We start from the raw sequence: 15,353 nt of genomic DNA, 5'->3' as shown, positions 1-15,353 counted from the left end.
CTGGATGAAGTTATATGTGTCCTGAATGGTTGCCCCTTCAATATTGCACCAACATAAACTTTGCATGATTTATATCAATGAAGTCCATTTTATTAGGCAAATTTGACACTTCGTTTTCCCCCGCTTTACACCCTGGGAAGAAAACAAGAAAAACTACGGAAGTGTCTTTGCAACAGTGCCTAGTTTTTTTCGAGCCCTCACATTTCTAGCTATAGAAGGCACGTATAGCTTGTAAGTTGTGACCGACTTCTTTATTGCGTGCCTTGTTTTGGTCACTGCTGTGTGGGACTGACCGAGTGGTGTCCCAATATAAAATTTAGGGAGCACGCAAATATTGCCAAGAAGAAAGCGAGGACCCATACCGATGATTTGTCATTCCCTAAAAACAACGTTCAAGATTGAAATACAAGGGCACCGTACACTTCAATTCATGGGAATGGAATTTGCTGCGCTGCTAATGCGCCCGCCGGGCTGCGGCGCGACGTGGCGCTGGAAGCATCTGATGCGCTGCTTTGCCTTCACGCAGGAAGGGAAAAGTTAGCAGAGAGCATTGCGTCAGGCAGCCAGCCTTGGCAGGCGAACGCACCGTGAAGCCAGCCTTTTGCTCAGTGGCAGTCAAACAAGTTCCCTCTTGCCTCGAGATCAAAGAGCAAGAATGGAGATTTGCTGATACGTTTGGTCGCGCCTCCTTTAGGCACTTTTGTTCTTCTAGCTGGACAGTGCGATCAGTCGGTCTGGCGTCTTTGCTGCCTGTCGTGCCACCTTCAGCCAGTTTTCTTCTAGCTGGGCAGCGTCCATAAGGACCAGTGCACAGTATGACCTGGTGCGGTGAGGTGGGTCGTGGTGTGGTTGGGTGTGCCATTGCGAGCATGCGCTACACCCATTTTGAGATTGCGACTAGTATCCTTTCCAACCAATCTGCTTTGCCGGTAGCCATTTCATGCTTGCGTCTACTGTCGATTACGGGATAGCGAGCTATTGTTTTCTAAGCTTTATTGTTATTCAGTGAGCTGTTCTTGCCTTGTAACTTCAAACGTCCTGATAAAAAAGGAATACGACAAACACGTCCTCCATTGTTTGCAATTGTCTCACGCGTGTGCTCCGAGTTCCCACAGAAATGAAAAAAAAAAATTTGCTGAAACTACGTCGCCGCTACGTAAGTACATGGCAAGGAAAGCATTATATTATCCAAGTTCACATGGTACCTTCGTTGTTACTGCGCTATGCTTGGACTTCGCCGCCGTTTCCTACCTGCACAAAGCACAGAGCTGCAGGCTAGACAGCTGCTCGCAGCACTGTCCCAAGAAAACTAGGAAGAAAAAAAAATACTTTTGTCGCCTGGCACACTTTTATTTACCGAATACCTTTTGTGTTTCAACACAATCCTGCTCCATCAATCCGCCACACTGACGTGAATATGCTGCTTTTTTCGAAAACGGTTTTTCAATTAAAGCAGTGCTGCAAAACACCTCCGTAGGCGAACTTAATCTCTGAATATATTGTTTCATTGTGCAGGCTCCAAGTCAGAAGGTGTTCACCTGTGTTTGGTTTAAGCACAATTTTGTACGGGAGCGAACTATTTCGCTTTTACGAGGCAAGGCTTAGTTTTCTTGCAGCTCTGGCAAACCAGCAATGAAGGCACTAATCCTCGCAGTCGTTATTATTGTTGCAACTGGTAAGAAATTGACGTCGACTTTTACATATAAAACTTCATAATTGTGGATGTTTGGGCTTGCTGGTTCGGCATCACGGCAAATCTAATTTATCGGCTGTTAACGCTCATCTGTTGTCTCTTCTCTTTTTGTGTCAGTCTATGCATTTCTGCGCTGCGGTTTTTCATGATTCTCCTCAGTGTATTTTAGTTGCCAATGATGCTGCTGTTTTACGCATAGGCGTCTCATGCCACGAAAGTTGGCATTGCCCAACACTTTGTTCGCTTGCTGCTAAATTGCTGAAGAAAAAACCAGCTGCGTGGAACATAGTTATGCCTGAATCACAGTCTTCGCGTTGGTACGATTATATATTTCTTTTAAACGTACAACTTTCAGATTATATATCACGAGGTTGCGCAAATCCACATCCATGATGCTCTGACACAGTGGTGTGCACATATGAGCTTGTCGGTGTCTTATCATTGCAATGAAGCGGTGCAAAGGTGACACAGCAGTTTAAGTAACACGACGCAGCACTATCTATATTTGACGAGTTTTTGTGGCGACCGAAATATATGCACCGAGAAACACGAAGAGGAAAAGAAGCAAGAAATAAAGAATAACGAGACCCCCCATGAACTAAGCTGTCAATCTTTGAGAAACGAAATATCATTTTGAAGTAGCACAAGTAACAATGCACTTAGAAATAACGACCCTCAGAAATACCCCTCGAACGTCTGTGTGATCACCCGTGTTCGCTAATGCCAATAACTGGCTAGAGAAAGCACAAGTTTAAGAAAGGGGTGACATAAGTAGGCAGCACACTGCACCGCGAAATTGCTGCCTATTCTTGAGTTCTGCGAGTTTGGAAATATTGCACGGGGATGAGTGATGTGACGTCTTTTGCTAATGCATGGTGCAGCGCACGGTAAAAATACCTCTTATGCCACACTAATATTGAATGAATGAAACGACGCATCGCTCGTGCCTCTTATTAAAGAAATAGTTTTGGGCACCCTGTTTTGACTCGTATACACCCACGGTAAGTGACCTTGTTAGGCAGAGGTTATTAAGCCTTTTAGACTTTTGTGCGTACTTTATTTCGGGCAAAGACGATATTGTGCATGTATGCGGTCACTTAACGTTTCTACATCGAATCTGCTAAAAGAAGTTCTGCGAACGTTTCCGGGCGGCGAAAGGCGTGTAGTGAAGAGCTTCGGTAAAGACTGGCACTTGAGGGGATCCTCCATATGAAATGTTAAAACAGTTAAGAATGCATCCTGCGTCGGAGTGCGAGATGTTTCGGTTGGAACGTGATCATAAAGAATTTTTAAATAAAGGTTACCCTGTGTATACCCCACTGGGCAAGATAACTTGTTCGCGCAGTTTTTGTAGGCACTAAATGGGTAATTTTATTTGATCACGTCACGGTTCATCGGTTCCACATTGAAGGTCAGCTAGTAGTTTGCACGTCTGCGACGGCAGAAGCAGGCAACATGGTCCAGCAACGCAGCCTGCTTAGAAGCAACGAAGTGGCTGTATGAACGACGGCCAGCAAACAGACTGCTGGCATTTTATAAGGATTTGAAAACTCGCTTTTACAGATTCGCTCTCTTTGATGTATCAATCGTTCAGATTTAAGCACAGCTGCGAAAGTTTATGTAACCATTTGTGTTTTAACAGAGTATAGTTAGTGCGAAAGAAAGTTACGCTTTTCGGCTAATCTAGTACGCCCTAAATGTGATGAAAGCAGTGCCAAGCCTGTCTGTTGAACTTCATTTTCAATTAAAAGGTTTCTTCTACATTTGTGGACGCTAGGAACACCGACTAACTTCGCGTGGACACTCGAAGCAATTCGATAAACCGTCGCTTTCAGTACAACTGAGGGCGCAGTTTTGGGAGAGATTTGGTTGCCCATGACCTATTTGACCTATCTGTGACCTGTTATAAATACTTGGGGCTTATCTTAACGCAGGATCTTTCATGGTCCTCTCACATCGCTAAAATAACTAGCGAGGCTAACCGCACCTTAGGCTTTCTCCGGCGACATCTGAAATTTGCCCCTCCTCCAGTAAAAACTCTTGTTTACAAATCTGTGGTAAGGCCCAAACTTGAATACGCATGCTCAATTTGGGATCCTCATCATACTTTACTTTCTAACATGCTTGAATCTGTCCATAACCGCGCAGCCCGATTTATCTTCCATGACTATTCTTCATATACAAGTGTCACAGCGCTAAAGCCTAATGCGAATCTTCCTAGACTAGAAGCGAGACGTCAGGTGTCCAGGCTCATTCTATGTCACAAGTTTTATCATGCCCCGATTGGTAACAGCGTCATATCGTCAGCTCACCGCCATTCTTCCCGGACCAATCACTCAAAGTCAGTGTACCCCCCGCTTGCGCGCACATCATCCCATTTTCATTCGTTTTTTCCACGTACAGCGAGAGACTGGAATGATCTGCCTGAAGAAGCGGCGGACGACTCCAGTGCGACTGCGCTCAGGACTGCCATCGAACACATTTTTCTTTGAAGCAGCCCACCCCTCATGTAAAACCCCTCTCCAGGGGCATTTGAGGAATAAATAAATAAATAAATAAATAAATAAATAAATAAATAAATAAATAAATAAATAAATAAATAAATAAATTTCTTCGGTGCCCGACAGAACCAGGTACGTGCGATGCTATTTCATACCCCGCTTCTGCTGACTCCACTGTCTGGCGTCTGCGCTTAGATTATCCACTCTACCTTCATGGGCCCAATAGCACCTGCTGCTAGACATCTGCAGGCTGTATTCGCATCTCGAACTCTTTTGCACCGCGGCACAGAAATAGCTTGCAGTTACATTATACTTAAGTATAAGGTGAAGAAATTTATGTAGTTCGAGAATTATAAATTATGTAATGCGCAGAGAAAACTAATAGAGGTTCAATACAACTACAGAATGAGCGTGAAGGATGGCGGAGGTTTAGTTGATGGGATGAAAGTAGCGAATTCGCATGCTCACGTTAGACTCATATTTCAGACTAGAGCCTCTCCCATATAATTGGGGCAAGTTTTAAGTAGTAAGTGTCCATAATTTCGGTTGATGATGATGCGGAATTCTGCGCTCGTCTACTAAGAAGTCTAAGAATTTAAAAGGATGTATTTGAAGTTGTTTACATGTAAGAAAGATAGTCGGCCCAATAAATCTAATCTTCCTACACTGCAGTTATAGACCTCGGGTGCTACAACACAGAGCTATTCCGAACTTTTCTATTTCATTTCTGCAGTCAGCATTCCCCGATCGGCCAAAATTACTTCGGGCCACCCCCACTTCGCTTGTATGTCAGACGACATCAACAAAACCGCGAAAACTCTTAATCTGATATGACGTATAAATTATGATTATGCATGGTTAGACCGAACAAAAGAGGCATAATTATTTCCGATTCTGCGCCTTTTTTCACCATCAGCCCTCCGCTATTGAAGGAACGTCTTCGGGCTGAGTGATCTGCACATGTCTGTCGCGGAATGTAACAAATCCGCGAAAACTCACCACGTCAAGGTGACGTGTGCGCTTTAAAAATGCATTATTAGGCCGAATAAAACTGTTCATTTAATAGCCGGAGAGCACCGCCTTCATAAATAAATGATGGCTGAGAGGGACTCGCTGTGGCAATGGCTGCTCGTAGCTGCCATGAAGAATGGCATCATTTGCATATAATAAAGATATCGTAGTTTCGCCCGAAACACGAAGCATGCATTGCGAGAGCAAATTGTTGTGGCATCGCTGTATAGTAGCTGTATCTGCCGTATTAACTTCTGAACATTGGCTTACTAACAAAATAAACAAACATGGTGACACGCGCTCGAAGGCAAACATCTACAGGTCACACTCGATGACCGCGGACATTCACTGTCAAAACGCAGGCGTTAGGAAAAGCGGCATTTCCAGCGAGAGAATGGCCATTTTTGCTGCCTCTCGCTGGAACGTTAACTAAGCGCCGAGAACACCGTTCAGATGAAGCTATCAGCAATTGCTGCATCGCGCTGCCGAGCTCGGCCGCGCCTTTCACAGCCGCCGTTGGACAGCGACCTCTGCTAGCGCATGCAACAAAAGACGTTTACTTACTTTTTTCGGCAATCTGCGGTAATCCATGTCTGTCGCCAACCTTTTTCGTACCATTTATTTGGGAATCGGTAGAATTCCACTGGTAGCGTAAGTGCTTCCGTGTTTACGTTGCGGTTGTTGCAGTTAACAGCACAACAGCAATTACAAATCTTCCGAAGAGGCGACATCGCAAATTCGATATGTTTCGCGTGCAGCGCGAGCTTAGCGCTAGTGCAACCTTGAAGGAAATGAGCGAAAACCTACACCCGTGGGAGGCGAAATCGTTCCGCCAGAGGAGAAACGAGCGCTGGCGTCTAGGATGAAACTCGACGTGCGGACGCGTATACGGCGCAGGGCCACGATTGTATCATGCTTGGACTACATACTGAGCATGACGGCGACGCCAACGCCGACGGTGGAAATGCGCCCGGAGTGTCTATATAGTTGCTGTCGCGGTAAGAAATATTGCTTGGCAGGTAACGCTGTGCAGTCTTTTGGCACGTACACGACATCTCTCTGGCAACTTTTGTTCGGTGATCATTTTTTAGTGTCATTTTATACTACGTTGAACGCCGCCGCGCATTAGTACCAGACATCGAAATCTAAGCAAGGGAAAGCGAACCAATCACCGACGCCGGCAATGCCCTCTTCATCCGGTTGTACACTTTCACTGCGCTAGATCGGCCCCACCAATGTGACGCAGTGCCCTGCGCCTCTAGTGAGGCAATTAGATAACAAATGCCTGCCAAGGCAGGAAATTCTGTTCCGTTTCAGAGCAAACAAAAGTGACGTGCTATGAACAAGAACAGCGTTTGACTCGCCCGTTCAACGCTGCGAGTCCCCGGCCGATGCTTTCGTCAGCCGTTTTACGTCAATCTCCTGATGTAAATTTTATGTCAGGAGATTGGAACAAAGTCATGAAGCAGTAGTTTTACGTTATACGGCCCCATGCCTAAGCTAGGTTTGCGCACAGGAATACACTTCTTGCCTATTTTCTGGTCGTAATGGTTGACATCGACCTGCTTTGAGCTCTCTGTGTGGTGGACTCCATCTGAACGATTCTCTCATCGTACCACTGAGGTATGACTATAGCACTGTCCTTCTCCGATGAAGAAATCTCGGTGACATCTTATTTCCTGTACATTTAGCAGCTTTTGCACACGGTCTGAAAGCCGTTCTTTGACGTTGATTTTCTTCGGATTCCACAATCATGGTGTACACGATATAGAGAGGAAACAAAGGATTACATTCTTGAAAAGCGGCAATGTTATTGGATGCAATATCGTAATCTCCGCTGAAGACATAAAAACCCTTCAGTCGGATCTAACGCTTATAATAACTGGTGCAATGCATGGTGCATGGATCTCAATAATAACAAGTGCACCATATCCCCGTATGAAGGATATCGGTCATGGTGCCCACTTACATCCTAAATAACAGCCCACTAGAGAACATTTATTTCTATAAATACCTCGGCATCACATTGTAACGAACTTTTCTAATTTAGGTAACAGTGCCGAGAGGATACTAGGATTCTTTCGTCGTAATGCTTCATGAGCGTCTTGCTACTTGAAACTTGTGATACAGAAAATACTGGTTCGCTCAAAATTTGAATACGCCACTTCAGCACGGGACCGATATCATCAATTTAATCTCCTCATTAGAAATGATCCAAAATTATTCTGTTCCCTTCATCCTCGGTATTAAAAATACAACAGCTAGCATAGATGACATGTCAAAAAGAAGAATGAAAACACATTGACTTGCTTTCTGTAGCACCCCTTTTCAAGAAACTTCGTTTAAGCATTTTTCACGCATTATTTCACGATCCGAAACTACCAAATAAGCTAATCTTGCTCCCATATTTCCTTGTAACTCTACTACATACCTTCATAAAGTGTGTACACAGTTCTGCAAAACTAATGCTTTTCCACAGTCATTCCTACTCTGGACTTCCGAGGAGCGGAACTGCCGCTCCGTACAAATAGCCGCTATCAAGGACCTTTATCTATTCAGAAACTCTTAGATAACATTGCATAAATATAAAGCGTACTGTAGTTTACTTACTGTAGCGTGCTTATTGACCTTGTTCCATTTTTTGTTCCACTTCATACATTCGACTCTCTAAAGCCAATCACCGTAAGGACACGTTAAATAAATAAATAAGTAAATAAATAAATAACTAACTAAATAAATAAATAAATAAATAAATAAATAAAAACATATTGCTCAATATTGTCAACGGGCATATGTTTCTAGGTGTTTCCTTAGATGGAATGCACATTGAGAACTTATGCCAATTCACCTTACCCATTTGAACATGCACAAAGAACACATTTTCACCTTATTATTGTTATTTGCTTCATTGTCGAATCTTCATGCTATTACAAAATACCTTTGCACTGTTGGTTCTTCAATAGCTTCTGGGTTAATAATAATTTCGCGTTAGAAAGCCACCAACGGAAGTCTTACCTGCCCAGCCGTTCTAGTTATTGTTGAAAGTGCAGTGATAAACTTGTCAGTGAGCTCAAGTTACAACTGCGAAGGCTTTTATTTATACGCGTTCATACAATATCAAGTTTATAACATGAAGTTATGAATTTTCCAATATAATATTTTTCTCCAACTCCTTCGCAGACTCGACGCTCATACTTGCAACAAATGACTGCAATGAACCACCCGGCGGATGTCCGAGGGGTGTGAAAGGTGCTCAAGAAATTTGGCTTCAAAGAAGGAATCAAGCCTTATGTTACAAAATCAGGACGCCAGGCTGCAAAGGACATGGATTTTCAAGGTTGTTTGACTGTTATAACTGGTGCATTAGCGGTGACTAAGATGTATAAAAATTTCAGATACAATAAGTGCCTGATACGTTACGTGTCCTATATCTACATTCATTCTAAGTTACGGCATATAACCTTAATTCACAATTAACACATTGGTACAAATAAGTTGCCCTATAACGTTTTACTGAAGATGCAACGACATGTAGGTGCAACAGAAAAATGACTTTGCTTTCATTTTCGGAAAGTAAAACAGCCTTGTACAGCATTTCGTTTTCTCTCAGAAAACTGTCTATACAAAAGGGGATACCATATACTATGCTGAACAAAAGATTACAGATTCGGTATTTAAAGCTTAAACTAGACATAATGAAGTACACATGTAAAGGTTTGTGCATAGCAATATTGTACAAAATAACTATATAAAAATATTTCTGGACTCCTCTTGTCACTTGAAAAAGAGCTAGCGTAATAGCATATAAGAAATTTTATGATGACGATCCTAAGCATACGTTTCTATTAACTGAAACTGTCCGTGCTGCTAAGTGGTTTATTATTAAAAGGAAGCTTTATCTATTGACCAAGTTTGATCTTTCTGTTTGAATACATGTGGAATGCTCTCATTAGAAAACTGATTAATCAATTTGAATGAATTTTGTTTGCGTATAACAGAGACAGCTGAATTCCAGCTACTGTAGGAAGCAATATCTTGAGTTAGAACCTCCCTGTTTGTTACAAAGGCTGACGCAAATTAGTGAATAAATTAAAAAAATAAAGCACGGCCGTTTAAAAAGGTACCTCGGCAAAATAACCAATTGCACAGTCAAAAAGCGATGGACCAATTTAGCTACGCATAAAGAGACAAGCAGTGTAAAATACATTAAAGTTTCCCTTTGAAGAAACCGTAAAAAAGTTCATTTGAATGAAATCACTTGAAAGCTGCTGGCCGGGTTAAGGATTTGTAGTTGAATGGTCAAGGTCTGCAGCATGGCTGAGGCAGCCGGTTGTGCCTGACTCGCAGCCTGTCGGTCACAGGTCGACGTGCCAAGTACACTTCACCTGAAGGTGGGACAACCACATCGGCAATTTCCCTGAATTGTGTGGCAGTTGGAACTGCTAGTGCGAAATTACCCTCACTGCATCTGCTTGGATGCAACCATTCGGGCAGATCACGATGTGAGCATAAACACATGGTAGGAATTAGAAAACTAACATTTTTCTGGCAGCAGCTGCCAAACCGAAACTAATTATCAACTTTGTGTGGAACCAGTGCCCTTTTTCTTGGCATGTCTTTTCGTACGCAACATCACTCTGCTACTCCTTCCCCCGCTCGGTTCCACCACTCGGTTCCGCCACTCTGTTCCGCTATTCGATCACCGTTGCTCTCACGAGCACATTTATTTTACTTATTTATTTACAGATGCTGCAAGCCCTCACACAGGGCTATAGCAGGAGGGCAATATGAACATTTATAAATCAAATATTTTGTACATAAATAATTGTACATTGAAACAGAAAAGGGACAACAAATTAAAATTAATAACACCAAGAGGTAGCAGCATAAACCACTGAAAATAACAAATATGCAAAGTAAAGTATATTACATGCAAACTAGGATATCTCCAATGTGTTTTGCGAAGAAATCAATTGATGAGGATGAAACGGCTTCTTCCGACAGGGAGTTCCATTCTTTGATAGCTCTTGGAAAAAAGCTATACTTGAAACAATCGGTATGAATAACAGGGGGACTAATAAACAATGACTGACCATGTCTAGTGGTTTCACCGGAAAGAATTTCAAAAAAGTCTGAATACCTAATATGAACATGATGATGAATTATTAGGTAAATATATTGAAGTCTTTCATATTTAGTTCTAGCCTGTAATGTCGGTAAGTCTGCCGGTACACAAAGTTGAGAAGGAGAGTCCGTCCGCTGATATTTATTGAATATGAATCTGACTGCCAGACGCTGTATTCTTTCGATTTTTGATATATTTATAGCAGTGCAAGGGTCCTAGACAACCATAGCATATTCAATTATAGGTATAAATAATGTTTTATAAGCTAGACGTTTTGTTTCTTGAGTTGCGAATGGTAAATTACGCCTCCGACACCAGAGTGACTTGTTGTCATTGTTGTCACTAGAGACTGTCATAACTACAGTTTTTAATGGGTTTAGCACCATTTGCCATTCATCACACCATTTCTTTATCTTCTGTAAGTTTGCGTGTAATTTAGGCTGGTCTCCTACTCTATCAGTTTTATTGTATATAATGCAGTCATGTGCAAAGATGGAAACACGTAATTCATTCAGGAGGTCATTTATAAATAAGAGGAATAAAAGGGGGCCCAAAACACTGCCTTGGGGAACTCCCGACTTACATGAAATCTGAGACCTCGTACTACTAATTTCGACATATTGCCCGCGAGAAAGAAAATACAATGAAAATCATTGTGTAATAGCACCATGTTTGAGCATAACATCACTTTTTTTTAGTAGTTTATGGTGAGACGGGGGGGGGGCTTTATCAAACGCCTTCGCAAAGTCCATGATCATATCCGTCTGTCCCCGAGAGTTAATAGTTTCTGAAAGATCATGGGCTAATTCGATGAGCTGAGACGTTGTGCATAGGCCTTGACGAAAGCCATGTTGGTGGATAGACAACAAGTTATATTCATTAATATAGTTTAACAGATGTTTCGAGATAGTATGTTCAAGCATCTTTGAACAGGTCTAGTAATTGATAAAGGGCAATAATTTGCTAAATTGTCAGCACCACCGCTTTTCAGGACAGGAATCACTTTAGCTTGCTTCCATACCTTTGGTAAAAAACCGCTATAAACTGAAGACCGAAAAATTAATGCAAGATATTTAGAATTCCATTCGACGTAACGGTAAAGAAACTCGTTAGAGATGCCATCGGGTCCAGGGTTTTTCTTTATGTTCAAATGAAGCAAAAGGTTGAGCACACCTTGTTCAGAAATTTCAACGTCAGCAATAGGCGGCCTGTCAGATGGAGTTTCAATACTCGGCATAATCCCGTTATCTTCTGTGAACACAAATGCAAAATAATCATTGAAACTCTAAGAAGAAGGATGGTCCTTAAATTGTGTCGTTGAGCGAGCATTCGATGATGGATTAATATATCTCCAAAATTTACCCGGCGCTTCTTTTAGAAATTTTGGGATTCTGATGCCAAAGAACCTTTGTTTGGATTCTTTCACAAGTATCTTAAGGTTCCTTCCAAGACATCGAGTGGTGGAACGAGTCTGACTGCTAGGATTATTTTTATAGTTCTTACGTTCTCGTTTTCTTAGTCTCTTTAATGGTATTATTTCTCTAGTTATCCAAGGGCTTCTATTGCTAGTTTTCTTTATGCGCTTAGGTATATACAGTTTTATAGAAGACATGATCAAATTAGAAAAGTACTCTCAGAGAATGTCAGGACCCTGCATATGCATATAAAGTTCAGAGAATCTCTCATAAGGGTCCTCTAGCAATTCTATAAACCCAACATCATCAGCTCTAGCAAAGTTTAACACGACATTTTTGCGCGGATGGTTGACAGTATTGGCGGAAAGGCTCAAAGGCAGTGCTACAAGTTTATGGTCAGAAATACCAGCACTGGTCTCACAGTCTATTAGTAAAGGCAACAGGTGATTAGACACGAAAACAAGATCAAGGATAGACGAAGAACGAGCACTGATTCTAGTATAGTCGGTCACCACTTGGTTTAAACCAAAAAAAAAAAAAAAAACAAGATCAAGAAGCTCATTGCAATTGAAAATTTCAGTAACTCCAGGAGAGTAAGCATTCCAGTTTAATCCAGGCAGGTTGAAATCACCCAAAAGTATAATATTGCCTCCTTGTTGCATATTGCACTCCATAAAATGCCGGATACAAGAAAGAACCTGGACTGGTGAATTTGGTGGCCTATATATACCGCCTATGTGGACTGAACAATTCTTACAAATTATCCTAATTCAAACTGCTTCAATATCAGCGGGGACAGGAAGTATAATAAAGTCAATATTATCGCGAATCATTAACGCAACTCCACCACCTCTACCATCCCGGTCCTTCCTTACCATTACATAAGACTTTGGAGTTACCTCGCTATCCAATATATCTTTATGAAGTCATATCTCAGTAATCATTGGAATATTCGGATCATGCTCTAAAATCATAGCTTCGATATCCTCGACCTTATTTAGTATGCTTCTTGCATTCACATTCAATATCCTGAAGGAATCGCTTTCCAAAATTCAAGGGTCATCTTGAGGGCGTGCTTGACACTCATAGCGCTCTTTAGTGATTTCATTCTACGCATAAATGACATTATTGGCTTTGATTTTGTCATATAGTAGTTTAACTTTTGCTGCCTTTGACCTTTTCTCCTGTGTAGAAACCCATAGACATTTACGTACCTCAAAAATCCTTTTCGAATAATCCTCATTGATGCTTATATTCGGGCAATGACGCACAATTTTAGATTTGTCTCTGAAATCAGCCACCCTCATGATTATGGGACGGTCTCTACCTTCCATCTTGTTACCTAGCCGATGGATTCTTTCAATTGAATTGATTTTCAGCTTCAAAATGCCGCTAAACACATCACCGTTCACCTTTTTCAACAAAAGATCATCAGGTTTACGTGCATCTTCTCCAATTCCTCTTATTATCAAGGTATTCCGCCTGGATCTGTTTTCAAGTTGATCAACCTTTCGGTTGAGAGCATCTAAATTCCGGTCATGTGCATGCAGACAGTCCTCAACTTTCCTTCAATTCAACAACAATTCCTTCAAACTTTCTTCTATGGAAGAACACGCCTGGTATTCATTTCAACCAACTTTGCTTCAGAAGATGCCTGTTTTTCCTGAATTTCAAAAAGTTTACCCAAGATCACTTTCTGAGTATCAAGAAGTTCCTTGATCGTTTCCGTGTTAGTAGACCCAGGTTTTTTTTCAACATCCCCTGATAACGACAACAACATCCCTGCCAAAGGGAAACATTCGCCGATACAACTGACAATATTATGTGGACACGGCAGCACGACCAGACAAAAGTAATCGCTACGAAAAACATATTTCTTATCACTAACCTGCATGTACAAAGGTGCGTGAGCCAACATTGTCACGGCCGTGCCGCCGAGTCTACTGAAGGCCGTCACATCCGCAGCTTCTTTTATGCCCAAGAATCCGTCATGCCGATGTCTTCTTAGTTACGCCAGGGTGCTCGAGGTAGGTGCGCGGTACACAGTGTCCACCTGCAGATTGAAGCATCGCTTGCCAGAAACGGCACTTACATTGTGGAGACAGTCTTGATCGACGATGGGTGAAGGCGAGATCAGCGGCGCTTTCGCAGAAAGGTGCACTCCATCCGCCCGTCCCACAGATCCGCCACCGATGAAGCAGCACCCGAATACAATCTGCATGTGCAAAGGTAAGTGAGCCAACATTTTCACGGCCGTGCCGCCGAGTCCACTGAAGGCCGTCACTGCTGCAGCTTCTTTTAATCCTTATGTCGCTAAAGTGTAAGTTTTGTTCAGTAAAGTACCATGGCATTAGAACCTTTGCGAGAGCACACCTGTTGCACGGTTGTCTGGTACCCCCTCACATTAAGATCGTACGAAGATACATCTGCGCTATGCACAGCGAGCGACCAAGGGAAGCCTCAGCCTGATGCCGACCTCTCTACGAGGGAACTTGTTTTCATCAGTGTTTCCATTTTTATCAGCATCGGCCGTCAGATGTTTCTAAAGATCACTTTTTTTAACTGTTACCTGCTGGGCGGCATCGAAAACCTGTTCGGTGTACATATGTCGCGCAATCATCATCAGGCAAATCAGCGAAGTGGCGTTACATTGCCTTCCTCATGGTTGGTATACCAGAGACAGAAAGATAAGAATGGTTTGATTTATTCCACGAATTGCGCTCTTTGAGACGTGTATATGTAGCAGTAAGAATACTTAATTATCATTTCTTTTCTCACTGAGACTTTTCGTAGAATATATGGTCGGCAGCCTAGACACCTAGAAGGGCAGTGAAGGTGGCAAAGCTTAGAAGTGACATTCCTGCCAGGTTTTGCGTTTTGTGCGTTCCTAAGGGCTGGGAAAGTATACAATACTTAGTACAGTTTATATATTATTGTACTGGTGTGTTTCCGCCTTGATTCTGATGGTAAATTCATATTGTCTTTTGTGAAAATTCCCTTTATTCTTAACACACGCATCAAAGCTTTAACAGAAGAAGCAAAGATTGGACCCACCTTCCCGCCACCGTTGCAGTCATCCTGGATACCGACACCTTGAAAACCAGCATTCATGAAACGCCACGTTGAATATGTCTTTGTATCTTGCACAATTTTTTGTTACTTTTACCCACTCCTTTCTGCAATGCCTTCGGGCCTTGAAAATATATCTTAAATAAATAAATAAATAAATAAATAAATAAATAAATAAATAAATAAATAAATAGGTGGTTAGATTTATTAGCGACATTGTGCTCTTGTTGACGTTTATTTGTTGCAATGAGTTTATTTAGGCACCATTTATTCTATCACTGGGTAATCTCATGAACACTATGCTGGCAGCATGGACATCTTGCAGGATAGTATATGGCAGTGTTTGGAAGTGTCTTGCGGTCAAACTGAGTGGGCTCTCCCGGTAGGTGACGATAGTGGACTACCGAATAACGTCCACAACAAGCCCCGGAAAGTTCGAATGACATGGTTGATGATAACGCGCTTAAGGTAACATAGTGAAACACATAGCGATGGAGGCGGCTGATGGATGATGACATGGTGTTTGAGGCGTTGAAGCA

General features: G+C 42.1%; 1 long non-coding RNA gene across 1 annotated transcript; it reads left to right on the top strand.

Moving 5' to 3' along the window:
* Window positions 1-1,497: 1,497 nt before the first annotated feature.
* On the top strand, window positions 1,498-9,111 carry LOC126529485 (uncharacterized). Its single transcript, XR_007599230.2, has 2 exons — window positions 1,498-1,675; window positions 8,386-9,111. It is a non-coding gene; the product is annotated as an uncharacterized lncRNA (long non-coding RNA).
* Window positions 9,112-15,353: the final 6,242 nt, after the last annotated feature.

This window comes from Dermacentor andersoni, chromosome 8 (genome assembly GCF_023375885.2).
Source record: "Dermacentor andersoni chromosome 8, qqDerAnde1_hic_scaffold, whole genome shotgun sequence".
Classification (NCBI taxonomy): domain Eukaryota; kingdom Metazoa; phylum Arthropoda; class Arachnida; order Ixodida; family Ixodidae; genus Dermacentor; species Dermacentor andersoni.
The sequence above is the reverse complement of the archived record's forward strand: the minus strand, read 5'-3'. Positions and strand labels throughout refer to the sequence as shown.